A 12,466-nucleotide genomic window follows, 5' to 3' on the forward strand; every position below is an offset into this window, starting at 1 on the left:
AGTTCAAACCAGTAAGTGACCCGTGCCCCATGCTGCAAAGGACAATGCAAACCCCCAGTGCCTCTCTGCCAACCTGACGGGGGGGGGGGGGGAATTCCTTCGCAATCTCAAATACGTTGTGTGGGCAAGCCCCGCCAGGAAGACACTTGGGAAAGAATACACTGTAGTAACTCAGAGCCCTCCATCCCTAGAGTCCCAGCGCTGAATATTGGAGATATTTGCAAATAGCAGTCAGGGATGTGCTGCATGCCACTGTAGGCAACCTCATCATACCAGCCCCTCCATAAACTTATCAAGCTCAGTCTTGAAGCCAGTTAGGTTTTTTGCCCCCCACTGCTCCCCTTGGGAGGCTGTTCCAGGACTTCACTCCTCTGATGTTTAGAAACCTTTGCCTAATTTCAAGCGTAAATTTGAAAACTTGATGGCCAGTTTATATCCATTTGATCTTGTGCCAACACTGGCTGTTAACTTAAATAACTTCCCCCACTCCCTGGTATTTATCCCTCTGATGTATTTATAAAGAGCAATCATATCTCCCCTCAGCCTTCCTTTGTTAGGCTAAACAAGCCAAGCTCTTTAAGTCTTCTTTCCTTGGAGACACTAATTCAGTTGTTGGCTAGGAAGCCACTTTCTGCCAGTTTTAGCTACAAACCAAATTAAAGGAAGCATCATTCCAGGAGCTGGTTTCAGAAAACCTCCCCCTAGATTTCTCTCTGGATTTCAAGTTGAGTGGCCCTTTGCAGCCATACCACAGGAGCCCTGGCTACTTCTTCTGGAGCAGCAGCCTGCAAAGACGCTGACTTACAGATTGTCTAGGAAATGCTGTGGATTTCAGCAGGCTGCCTCGGAGGATGTGTGCAGCGGTGGAATCTAAACGGCGCCGAGATCCAGAGCTGTCTGACGCTTTGGCCAGATAATGAAACGGAAGGAATAATATATGGAAGGTTCAAGCTCCCCAGCTGAAGTGGTGCTTAAAAAGTCCAATAAAAATTGTTATAAAAGAATTATTATCAGGCGCTCGGGCATGCCCAGCCAATCAGATTGCTCAATTTGGCTGAACCTTCCTTGTGCTTTTAAAGAGAGGGTGCCTTGTGCTATGATCAGCTTCTGAAAAGATGGATTGTTCCATTGTAACTGATCCAGGCAGGGGAACAAGGAAATCCTAATTTCAAACAATAAAGGAATCCAAAAGACACCGCTGAGTCGTTTTTCATATTTCCCAGATTGTTGGGATTCTTGGTTTGCTCTCCAGTCTGTTTGTAACACTCTTCTAGCAGTCCGAAAATAAGACTTTCCTTTCCTGCTTTAGCCCTCAATCAACAAAGCACTTAAACATGTGCTTAACTTTAAGTACTTTGCCCAATATAGATTTTTTTTAAAAAATATTTATTTTATTAAAGCTCAGAAAAGTAACAATAATCCACATACAAGTTAGCTCACGAAATAAACTGTAGTTAGAGCCATCTCTCTGTGCAAGATGCACATGGCTACAGGCCCTGGATAATGACACTGTGGACATCAGTGAAACAATGAGTAATAACAAATGCTCAGCTATATTCCCATGGGGCCTTTCATTTCAAAATCCCTCAGAGTGTTATACACAAGGATCACTTCACCTGTCACTGAAATGCAGGCTAAACAGGGCAGCTGTGCGGTGCTTAATTTGTAATGAAAGAGGGGCCGGGGCTCAAGCAATTTTTTTACCTTCCTAAGTGACGCAGTAAGCCCAGAGGTGCCAGGGCTACGCACTCCGAAGCCCAGAGGTGCTGGGGCTACGCACGCCCAAGCCTAGAGGTGCCAGACTCAGCCCTGGCAAGCCCTGGCACAAATTAAGCACTGCAGCTGGGTAACTGCACAGCAATGCTAATAGGGGTGATGAGCACGGATAGAGGGCTTTAAATGTCCAGTGTTTTGAGGCTCTGGGTTCAATTCACCCTGGCTGGAGCACCAATCTGTGCTCCAGGATGATTTTCCCAGGAGGCATGGGAGCAGGCAGTCTTGCCACCGGTGCCCTCCCACAGGGCTTACACCCAGAGACAAACTTCTGTTGGTTGAAAGCTTGTCTCTTTCACCACAGAAATTGGACCAGTAAAAGATATTACCTCCCACACCTTGCCTCTGTGGAACAACTCAGGGCAGGGTGTGAAGAATACTGTATCCAATCAATGTGGCAAGAGGAATTTTGGGTAGTCAGCTACAATTACCCGAGTTGGAATTTGGCCAGGTCATTGCAGCTGACTCTTGACTTTACAAAAAGAGCTGTTTTCTCTGTTTTCTTTCTAACACGGCTGTTCCTCTGAAACCTGTTTTCTCTCTGATTTTCTCCTGACTTTGAAATCAGCACTCGGATTGGGGAGGCATGTCACCTGCAGACACTCGGCACTGTGTAGTCACCTGAAACACAGGTGGAGAAAAACAGTCTATTATGTCCCTTTAAACGGGAGTGCTGTCTGACAGAGACCGGCAAAGAGTGCAAGAAATATCCACCCAGCCTGGATTCACTGGGGCTGCATGTGTATCCCCTTTGCATTCACTCCCTGTGAAGATTTGAGAGGTTGAGTTTACTGGCAGGAAGAATGGCCATGAGGGAGAGAGTGAGCATTTTCAGAAAGCAAATTTGAGGCTCATAAAGATGAATATTCGCAGCAGAGACCCAATCCCAAGAGCTACACTCATCCAATCAGAGGTCAAAGAGACACCAGGTGACCTGTATGTCCAATCAAAACTAACTGAATAACTTGAATTTCTGATACCGAATCCTTGGGCTTTAAGGTGCTTGCAAGTAATCCCCAGGCTAAGGATCATGTTTAGAGATGAGCTGACGGGTGAGGTGACCGATGAGGAATGTATTGGAACAGAGTGTAGGCAATCTGCACACAGAGACCTGGACTGAACCAGTTCCTTGTGCAATGCTCATCATCATCATGTTACCATTACGCCTCTGGCGGTTAGGGCAGCGATGAAGCTCCTCCGCTCCTCTGCTCCTATCCATTTCTGGCAAGTCTTCCAATGGTTCCCGAGCTGTGCCCCAGGTTTTTCAGCTCAGCTTCCACAGCTCTCTTCCATGTTGTTTTCGGGTGCCTCATTTTGGCTCGCCTTCAGGTGTCCATCTTATTGCTATTCTGGTGATGGAATCAGTTTCTATCTGAAGCACATGCCTCCTGGTAATGATGGTGCTCATATCTTCTTGGCTGCACTGTGTGAATAGGTCTTGGTTTGAGATTGTTCTGAGCCAAAAGATACAGAGGATTTTTCTGAGGCAAGTTTTATGGAATGAAGACAATTTGGACATGTCATACTTTCTCATTTCCCAGCATTCTGCACTATAAAAGTATGCAGCTCTGATAAATCTTGAGTTTGGTTTTGGTGTTGTATTTTGATGATTTCCAGACTGTATTTAAGCTCCTGAAGGTGTTCCTGCCTTTATTGATTCTGTTCCAGATGTGCTGGTTTATTCCACCATCCTGGCTGATGGTGCTGCCCAATTATGTGAATGTTTCAACATGGTGAGAACATAATCCTCCAACCATACTGGTGATGGTGAGGCAATATTAAAGGTCGAGATATCTGTCTTATTGCAGTTGATTTTCAGTCCAATTTGCTGGCTGAATGTGTTGAATCGAGTTTTTTTTCTTGTATATGGTGTTGGGTATGTGATAGGAGAGCGAGATCATCCGTGAAGTCCAGGTCTTCAAGGGATGAGAAGGGTGTCCATTTCATGCCTCTTGGCATGTCTTCTGTTGTATGCCGAATTACAGTCGATCGCAATGTTAAAGAGAATTGCAGACATGACACACCCCTGACGTATGCCTGTTTGACTTCAAAACCGAGCTCACTGTGATCAACACTGTATGTAAAGTTGGAATAAAAGCTTTCTATGATGTTGATTATATGGAGCGGGATTCCATATGCCCCCAGAATGTGCCATAGGCTGGTCCTGTGAATGCTATCAAAAGCCTTCTCAAAGTCTATGAAGTTTAGGTAGAGTTGCCGTTGCCATTCTATTCATTGTTCTATTATGTATCGTAGAATGAAGTTCTGGTCTGTGCATCCACGACCTTTCCGAAAACTGGCTTGCTCTTTTCTGAGAACGCTAGCAACTGTCTCTGATATACGCTGGACTATGATCTTACATGATACCTTGCTTGGCACAGATAAAAGTGTGATACCAAGCCAGTTATTACAATCGCTAAGAGTCCCTTTCTTTGGTATCTTCACTATAACCGCATTGGTCCACTCATCCTTTCCCCCCAGAGCCCAACCATGCTCCCCCCCCATCCCGGCCCAGATACCCGCACCCCCTCCCCACCATAGCCCAGCCATGGGGTCCCCCCTTGCCCAGATATCCAAACCCCTTTCCCCTCAGAGCCCAGCCACAGGGCCCCCCCCCGTCCACTCATATTGGTCCACTCATCTGGCACTTTTTCCCTTTCCCAGACTGCTATAAATAGAGGGGCCAGGATAGATGCTGCTAACTCAGGATTTACCTTGAACAATTCTGCATTCAAATAATCCTTGCTAGGAGCTTTCCCATTTTTTATGGATTTGAGGGCTTGAACGGTCTTTTCCTTAGTTGGTGTGTCTGTGTTGATATCAAGATCTTCTTCTGCTTCCCGGATGTTTGCTTCCTCTTTAGGTGGCTCTCTGTTCAGCAATTCTTTGAAGTGCTCTGTGCATTTCTTGTTCTTTTTCTGTTGTCAGTAAGTGACCTTGTTTGTCCCTCATGAGAGTGTTTGTTGGTGTCTGTTGTTTACCACTGATAAGCCGTGTCATTTTGTAAATGTTCCCTTGTTCATCATGAGCAGCTGTATCTTCTGCTTGTGTTGTCAGATTATCAATATAATGTCATTTGTCCGCTCTCACAAGGCATTTGACCTCCCCATATGCCTTGCTATACTGCTCATGATATTTGTCCTTTAGCTTCTGGGATTTTGTGTCTAAAACTTTTTTCTTCAGGGCTCGTCTAGTTTCTATGGCATTCCATGTACGGGATGTAATCCACTCCTTTCTTCTCTTCTGCCTGTAGCCTAGACAGGCTTCACTGCTTTGTTTATAGATTGTTGTTACTTTGTCCCACTTCTTGTTGATCTCCTCATCTCCATTCCCCTCCTCTTTATCAAGGTCTGCAAGTGCCTGAAACCTGTTGTTTAAATACAGAATGAAGGCTTTCTGTATTTCAGGGGACTTTAGCTTGTCAATGTGATAATGTCTATGGCCCTTGTTTGGTGGACCCACACTTCTCAGTTTTAGCTTGATGGAGGCTGTCACAAGGTGGTGGTTGCTGCCAGCATCTGCTCCCCTTCTCACGTTCACATCTGTCAGTGAGCATCGCTATTTGCCATTGATCATCATATGGTCAATCTGGTTCTTATCTCTGACATTTGGAGAACACCATGTCAGCTTGTGAATTTCACAATGTTGAAAAAGGGTTCCGCTGATGACTATGTCATTCATACTGCAGAAATCACAAGTCTCTCTCCATTTTCATTCATGGTGCCACACCCATGTCTTCCCATTGCTCTGTCATTGTTTGTGTTGTCCTTACCGACCTTGGCATTCAGGTCTCCCATGACGATAGTTAGGTCGTGGCATGGTACTCTCTCTAACTCCGCCTAATGTAAGGTAAAATTTGTCCTTTGCTTCTTTATCACTGTCATTTTTCGGATCATAGCACTGAATCAGGGTGATATTATTGTGTTTCCCTTTCAGTCTGGCTCTCATAAGTCTGCTGCTGATGGACGTCCATTCAAGCAGGGACTGCTCCACTCACTTCTTCAAAAGGATGGCAACACCCTCATGGTGTTGTCCACCATCCCGTCCAGAATACAGAAAAGTTTCTCTGAAGGCTGTTGTTAATCTCACTGATCCTGTCCATCTGCTATCACTGACACCCAGGATATGTAAGCTGTAGCGTCTCATCTCTGCTGTGACCTGAGCTAATTTCCCTGTTTCGTACATTGTCCGTACATTCCAAAAACCAAGTTTGGTTTTTGTCTTGGTGTTGAGCACTTCAGTCTTCATGCCAGTGGCTTCCTTTTGGCTGTCACCACTGGCAGTCATATGGATCATTGACTTCTGAAGGCCATCGAGCACAGTAATGGTCGATCTCTCCAACACTGTTTCCTTAACATATTTCGTTTTTTACGGGACAGGATTGTTAGCCCTGTGCCTAACCACCAACGTGGAGGACCAGGGTGTCTGTTTTGTCTGGCCCCTCCCCCACAGACCAAACCAGCATGGTTGAACCTGCCAGGAGCAAAAAGCCCCCAGCGACACAGGCTCTGGGGATCATTAGAGCACACAACCTGCCCCGCCACGACAAGGGACAGACACCAGCAGATGGCAATGCAGCAACAACAAATTCAATATACTGGTATATAGCCCCTTAAGCTTGAGCCTGTCCAGCAAAGGTATGGAATGTGGCATGTATTTGGGCATACGTAAAAGTCTGAGAGCCTGCATGAATGTGTGCTGCTTCATTGCAACCGGGCAGGAATGGGGCCTGAATGGGGAGAGCATTGCTAGGCACCTCAGTAGCAAGACGATCATGCTATGGCCAGTGTCATCTCAGACACACCCGTTCTTCACCCTTTATGCTTCCTGTTAGCCTTTGCTCTTGCTAAACACTTACCACAGCTCAGTGCAGCCGGCTGCACCTTGCATACTATAACTCATGCCTGAGCGTAGCCTCCTTTCATCCTCCACCTCGAGCTAGCTTCTGCACACCACACAAAGACTTGCAGAATCCAGGCCCTTGCATCACCCCAAGCCATCACTGCATGTGTTCCCAGCGTGGGCGATGCCAGGGACGGTCATGTGAACCAGCTGTAACAAAATACCACCCAACCCAACCAGTTTTGTAACATACGTGTTGATCTATCTGTAACAAGTCCCCAGTGTCCTGGCTGAAAGTAGCTCACTTTCAGTTCTAGGGCCTGAGTCTGCTCTCATTTACACCAGTGCACTGATCATTTACACTGATGCCAGGAAGGTAACATCGGTGTAAAGCCCAAGGGAGATCAGAATCAGGCCAACAGGTGCCTTGGACACAGCTCAGGCAACCGGGTGGGACCTGCCCAGCTGATCTGCTGGCTGCTCAGATGACCGTGTGAAAAGAATTGTTGGTGTAAGTCCAGTTCCAAGAGGGCAAGTGTCAATGGTATCAAATGCACCATGACGTGGGACACTAACTGACTGTCTCGGTAATTCAGGGCAAATACTGGGGACCCGTGCAGACTGAATCGCCCTCTGAGCCCCCAACCCAGGGCAGGGCTGTGGTACACTGGTGGGGAAGAAGGGGCAGTGGAATATTGGGGTGGGCCAAGCTTGTATCACTGCTGCCAGTGGCTGGGGAGGATATCAGCCTCCAGCACTCCCAACCCAGCAGAGTCCACATATGCATCTCCGTGGCTACAGAATATCCATATTCATTGGCATGGCCTGTGATACACGTACCAGTGTTTTGGTATGACATTGATCACACTGCAGTGTATTGGGACGTGGTTGTGAGAGGGCCCCGACGCATAACATAAAAACCATACTGTTCCCTGGCCTCGAGACAGCATGCTAGTTCCACTCTGTGAGCATCAAATTTAATGTTCCATCTGTCTTGCTCTAACCGGGTCTGAGCCAGACCTTATGCTGGAATTTACCATTGTCTGATGGAGCCGACTCGGTTTTACTACAAACTGCAGCCTGCGAAATCTCCTAATGGACTTGCTGTCAAACCCCCACTGGCATACTGGCAGGATTAGCCCCTTCGCTGCACATTGATGTACATTTATGTACTCCTCTTAATCTGAGACCTTTTGGGAGTCCCCCAGACTGAGATTGGGTTCTTGTACATTCCCACACATTTCAAGAACAGCCGAGATGTCCCTCAGCACCTTCATCATATGTATCGCACCCCAAAGGAGGCTTAACATACAGCACCAACGAGGGCTTTGGCTTTAGCTCCTTTGGCAATTTACTTTCCTGTCAAGGGAGAGCAATGGGACAAACTTTCCCTTAGCATTCCAACCAGATTGTCACAAGCATATTTCCAGATGAGCCCTTTAGATCCTGTTCCCCCGGCACCTGTTGCACTGCTGTCACTCATTAGCATCCCATGGAAATCATTAGGGTTTTTGGATATACCTGATATTGTGCATTCAGCAGCACAGCAGTTGTGCTGCCCCTGGAAGTAACTGATGCATTTGATAGCTTTGACTGGTGTGTTTTGCCTTGGGACGTATCATTCATTTTAGCAGCAGCCCAGCAAGTGTGCTCCACCTCTATGCACCTGCAATGATTAGCAGTTCAGCAGGTGCTCTCTGCCCAGTTGTACCTGGAACACTCAACAACACAAGCAGATGCACTCTGCCTGGATGCGTCTAGACGGTTTGGCTGCTATCAGACAGCTGACGGCTTTTAATCTTTACACTGCAACAGATGAAAAATTGTACAACATTTCAAAGGTCCTAGAAAGGGTCATTTTTCTCCAGGATTTCACAGCACATTACTGGGGGCAAAGGGATAACCAGAGGCTTTTTATCTGGACAGCTAAACAAATAAACAGCATCATACGTCTTATTCATCTCCTCTCCGTTTGTGATGCTCACTTTCTCACCAGTGCTGAACTGCAGGATGGTTATCCATGATCAGTCTCAAGTTGCTTTCTTTCTCTAGATATAGATTGTCTGAAACCACTGCCACAGGTACTGGTTAAACTTCGAAAACAAACACATTACAAAGAGAAATGCCAATGTAAAATACAGCGCTCTTATCCTTATTTTGAATCCAGTCCATTTTATCACTGTCAGAAACCTTGGTAAGGCCACATGAGTTAATTTTTCGCAATATCACCGATTGGTACATGTTTTCCCATAAACTGGTGGCATAGGGTCATTCTTTGGTCACTTACTTATGTCAAGCATTTCTTAACTCTGTGGCCTAGTATGGCTAAACTAAAATCTTACAGGCCTCAGCCTATAGGCCTTGTGTTTCACCCTACTTACTTATATACCAAAAACCTAATGATCTCTTCTAACTACTGATCCATCTTATACTTCTATAATCCTATACTGTGTGGTCACTTCCCTTGGACTTTGTGTGTTCCTAGAGACTCTACATCTGAAGCAAGTAGCAGAGGTGACTTTCACTCTACTGAGCTTAAACTGTAGCCACCAGAGCTGAACCTTCAGTGGTATAACACCCCAGTACAAAATTTGCTTTAAATAAAATAAAAGGCTACATATGCATTTCCACTGAGAACAGTCATGTCCCTAGGAAGGAACTATTACCTCTGTTCAGTATCAGTGAGAGGCTTCAATCAGGGAAGCATGTTTAGTACTGGGGACTTTGCACAAGAATGGGGTATTTGCAAACTTAGAGAAACTCATAACAAAGCAGCAAAGACGAAGAAAAGTTTGGAAAATAACCTTCTGGAGGAACTCTGAGAGTCTGAGAAGATAATTGCTCAGAGGTGCACCATGACAGCCTAAGGAGGAAAGGGAGCAATAGCTCTTCCCAGTGAAAGACAATAAGACAAAAGAAAACAGGCTGGAGCTGTAACAAGGAATGTTTAGATTTGTGGTTGTGAAATGTTGAACAAAGACCCAAACATCCAGTGTTTTCAACTTAGTTGTTCCAATTCTGCACAACTGCCTCTGTTGCTAATCCTTCTTACCACTGCTTTATTTACTGTTGAAACACTCATGAATCTCTTCTCATCTCATGTACGAATTTGCTGACCTTAAAAGACAACAGCTAACAAACTGAAAGAAAATAACAGAACGCCACTAGCGGTCACCTTCAGCCCCCAACTAAAACCCCTCCAACGCATTATTAAGGATCTACAACCTATCCTAAAGGATGACCCAACACTCTCACAAGTCTTGGGAGACAGGCCAGTCCTTGCCTACAGACAGCCCCGCAACCTGAAGCAAATACTCACCAACAACCACATACCACACAACAGAACCACTAACCCAGGAACTTATCCTTGCAACAAAGCCCGTTGCCAATTGTGCCCACATATCTATTCAGGGGACACCATCACAGGGCCTAATAACATCAGCCACGCTATCAGAGGCTCGTTCACCTGCACATCCACCAATGTGATATATGCCATCATGTGCCAGCAATGCCCCTCTGCCATGTACATTGGTCAAACTGGACAGTCTCTACGTAAAAGAATAAATGGACACAAATCAGATGTCAAGAATTATAACATTCATAAACCAGTCGGAGAACACTTCAATCTCTCTGGTCACGCAATCACAGACATGAAGGTCGCTATCTTAAAACAAAAAAACTTCAAATCCAGACTCCAGCGAGAAACTGCTGAATTGGAATTCATTTGCAAATTGGATACTATTAATTTAGGCTTAAATAGAGACTGGGAGTGGCTAAGTCATTATGCAAGGTAGCCTGTTTCCTCTTGTTTTTTCCTACCCCCCCCCCAGATGTTCTGGTTTAACTTGGATTTAAACTTGGAGAGTGGTCAGTTTAGATGAGCTATTACCAGCAGGAGAGTGAGTTTGTGTGTGTATGGGAGTGGGGGGGATGTGAGAAAACCTGGATTTGTGCAGGAAATAGCCCGACTTGATTATGTAAAGAGTTGTCACTTTGGATGGGCTAGCACCAGCAGGAGAGTGAATTTGTGTGGGGGGGTGGAGGGTGAGAAAAACTGGATTTCTGCTGGAAATGGCCCACCTGATGATCACTTTAGATAAGCTATTACCAGCAGGACAGTGGGGTGGGAGGAAGTATTGTTTCATATTCTCTGTGTATATATAAAGTCTGCTGCAGTTTCCACGGTATGCATCCAATGAAGTGAGCTGAAGCTCACGAAAGCTCATGCTCAAATAAATTGGTTAGTCTCTAAGGTGCCACAATTACTCCTTTTCTTTTTGCGAAACTGACCTAATGTCAGTGCAAGCTCTCAACCCCAAACCCAGGTTAAGTTGCATGCAGTTTGGGGGAAATTTGTTTCTGCACAGATTCATACTTCGTACCTGGGCCAGGGAGACTGCAGTTCAGTGAACAGTTTTCATGAGGCACCGACGAGAGTTACAGACTCCAGGCCCTCAGATATTTCTTGCCCTGAGCAACAGATTTCCCCTCTTTAATCCGGGCCACCAATCAACCCAACAAGACAAGTTGAAATTCAGTGTTGCTGCTGCTGTGACTGAATGACACAGGAGGAAGAGAGCAAAGGCTTAAGTGCCACTGCTAAAGAAAACACTGAGCATGCTCAACTTTCCATGACACTGAAAACTAAAGCCTTCGCCCTTTCGCTTTCCAGATATCCCTGTCCTGGGAAGGGTTACTAAGTACCGAGCAATGTGACTGGCCTGAAAGTTCACTGGGTGAAAAGTCCTGCCACCGAACAGTGTGAGGGACTCTGAGTTCAAGTCAAGGTGACATCCATCACTTTTAGTACAAAATCCCTAATTTATGAATCCTCCTACACTGCTGGGACAAAAGTAAACAATCTCTGCTCCTGAAGTCCCGCACAGAGACAGTACTGTTCAAATACTGCAGGAATCTACAAGCCTTTGGACATCATCAGTTACCATGTCCACTTTCCTGGGGGACTCTTGCTTGCATTGTGATTGCCTGTTGAGACATGTTAGGAAACTATATATAAATCTCTGGCAAATCACTTTGTGACACAGGAGCAGGGGTGAGGGGTGGGCATTCTTCTACGACATACACTGGTATTAATCAGGAGCAACTCCATTGTAGTCAGTGGGATTGCACTGTTGTAAAGATGGTGTGAGTGAGAGGAGAATCAGCTCTGGGGTCTTCAGCACCGACATCTGCACAGTATAAAAGTATTTGTTTCTCGTGCAAGGAGGAGGAGCATGTATGGGAAAATAAGAGGGTTCACATGTCATGAGGTGCCTGGGCTGTCTCAGAAAGACTTGGGTTTATCCTGGATCTGGGCCGTTGTACTGAGGCTGTCAATCTGGACATTATAACAAATCCACAGCCACCTAAATATTCCACGGTTATCCCACGGCCCCTTGGAACTCCATTGCAACAGACGGGCTGGAAGCCAGATGATCCTGCTTTACAGCTCAGACTCCTATCGTGATTATCCTCTAGCCCTTACTAGTGTTGGGTGTAAGACAGTGGAGGGCAGTGGTGCAAGTCCATGCACATCTATCCACGCCCCTCCCACCCCGCCCAAGCCAGCACCTTGCCCTGAATCTCTGTCCCAAACCTAGCCCAGCTGCTCTTTGACTATGGAGGGAAGCCCTTCCATACGCCCTGGCTTAATCGGCTGTAAGGAGGGAACGTGCCATCCTGGCTTGCCCGTGGGTTTGGGGCAAGCAAAAGACAATCACTTTTGCCCTGCTGATGAAGAACAATTGAGCTGGGCACTGTGGTTCCAGTGTCCCTAGACAAGAGAAGATTTGTAACCATGCAGGTGAAGCTTGGCTTCTAGTTCTTATCTCAGTCTGGCCATTATGTTTCA

The 12,466-nt window shown here is 46.0% G+C and overlaps 1 protein-coding gene across 4 annotated transcripts in view; it reads right to left on the reverse strand.

Annotated features, from left to right (window-relative positions):
- The window catches only part of NTN1 (netrin 1), a 280,603-nt gene that overhangs the window by 110,395 nt on the left and 157,742 nt on the right, over positions 1-12,466 (reverse strand). The window lies entirely within an intron of this gene.

Source organism: Caretta caretta, chromosome 14 (genome assembly GCF_965140235.1).
Source record: "Caretta caretta isolate rCarCar2 chromosome 14, rCarCar1.hap1, whole genome shotgun sequence".
In the NCBI taxonomy this organism is placed as follows: domain Eukaryota; kingdom Metazoa; phylum Chordata; order Testudines; family Cheloniidae; genus Caretta; species Caretta caretta.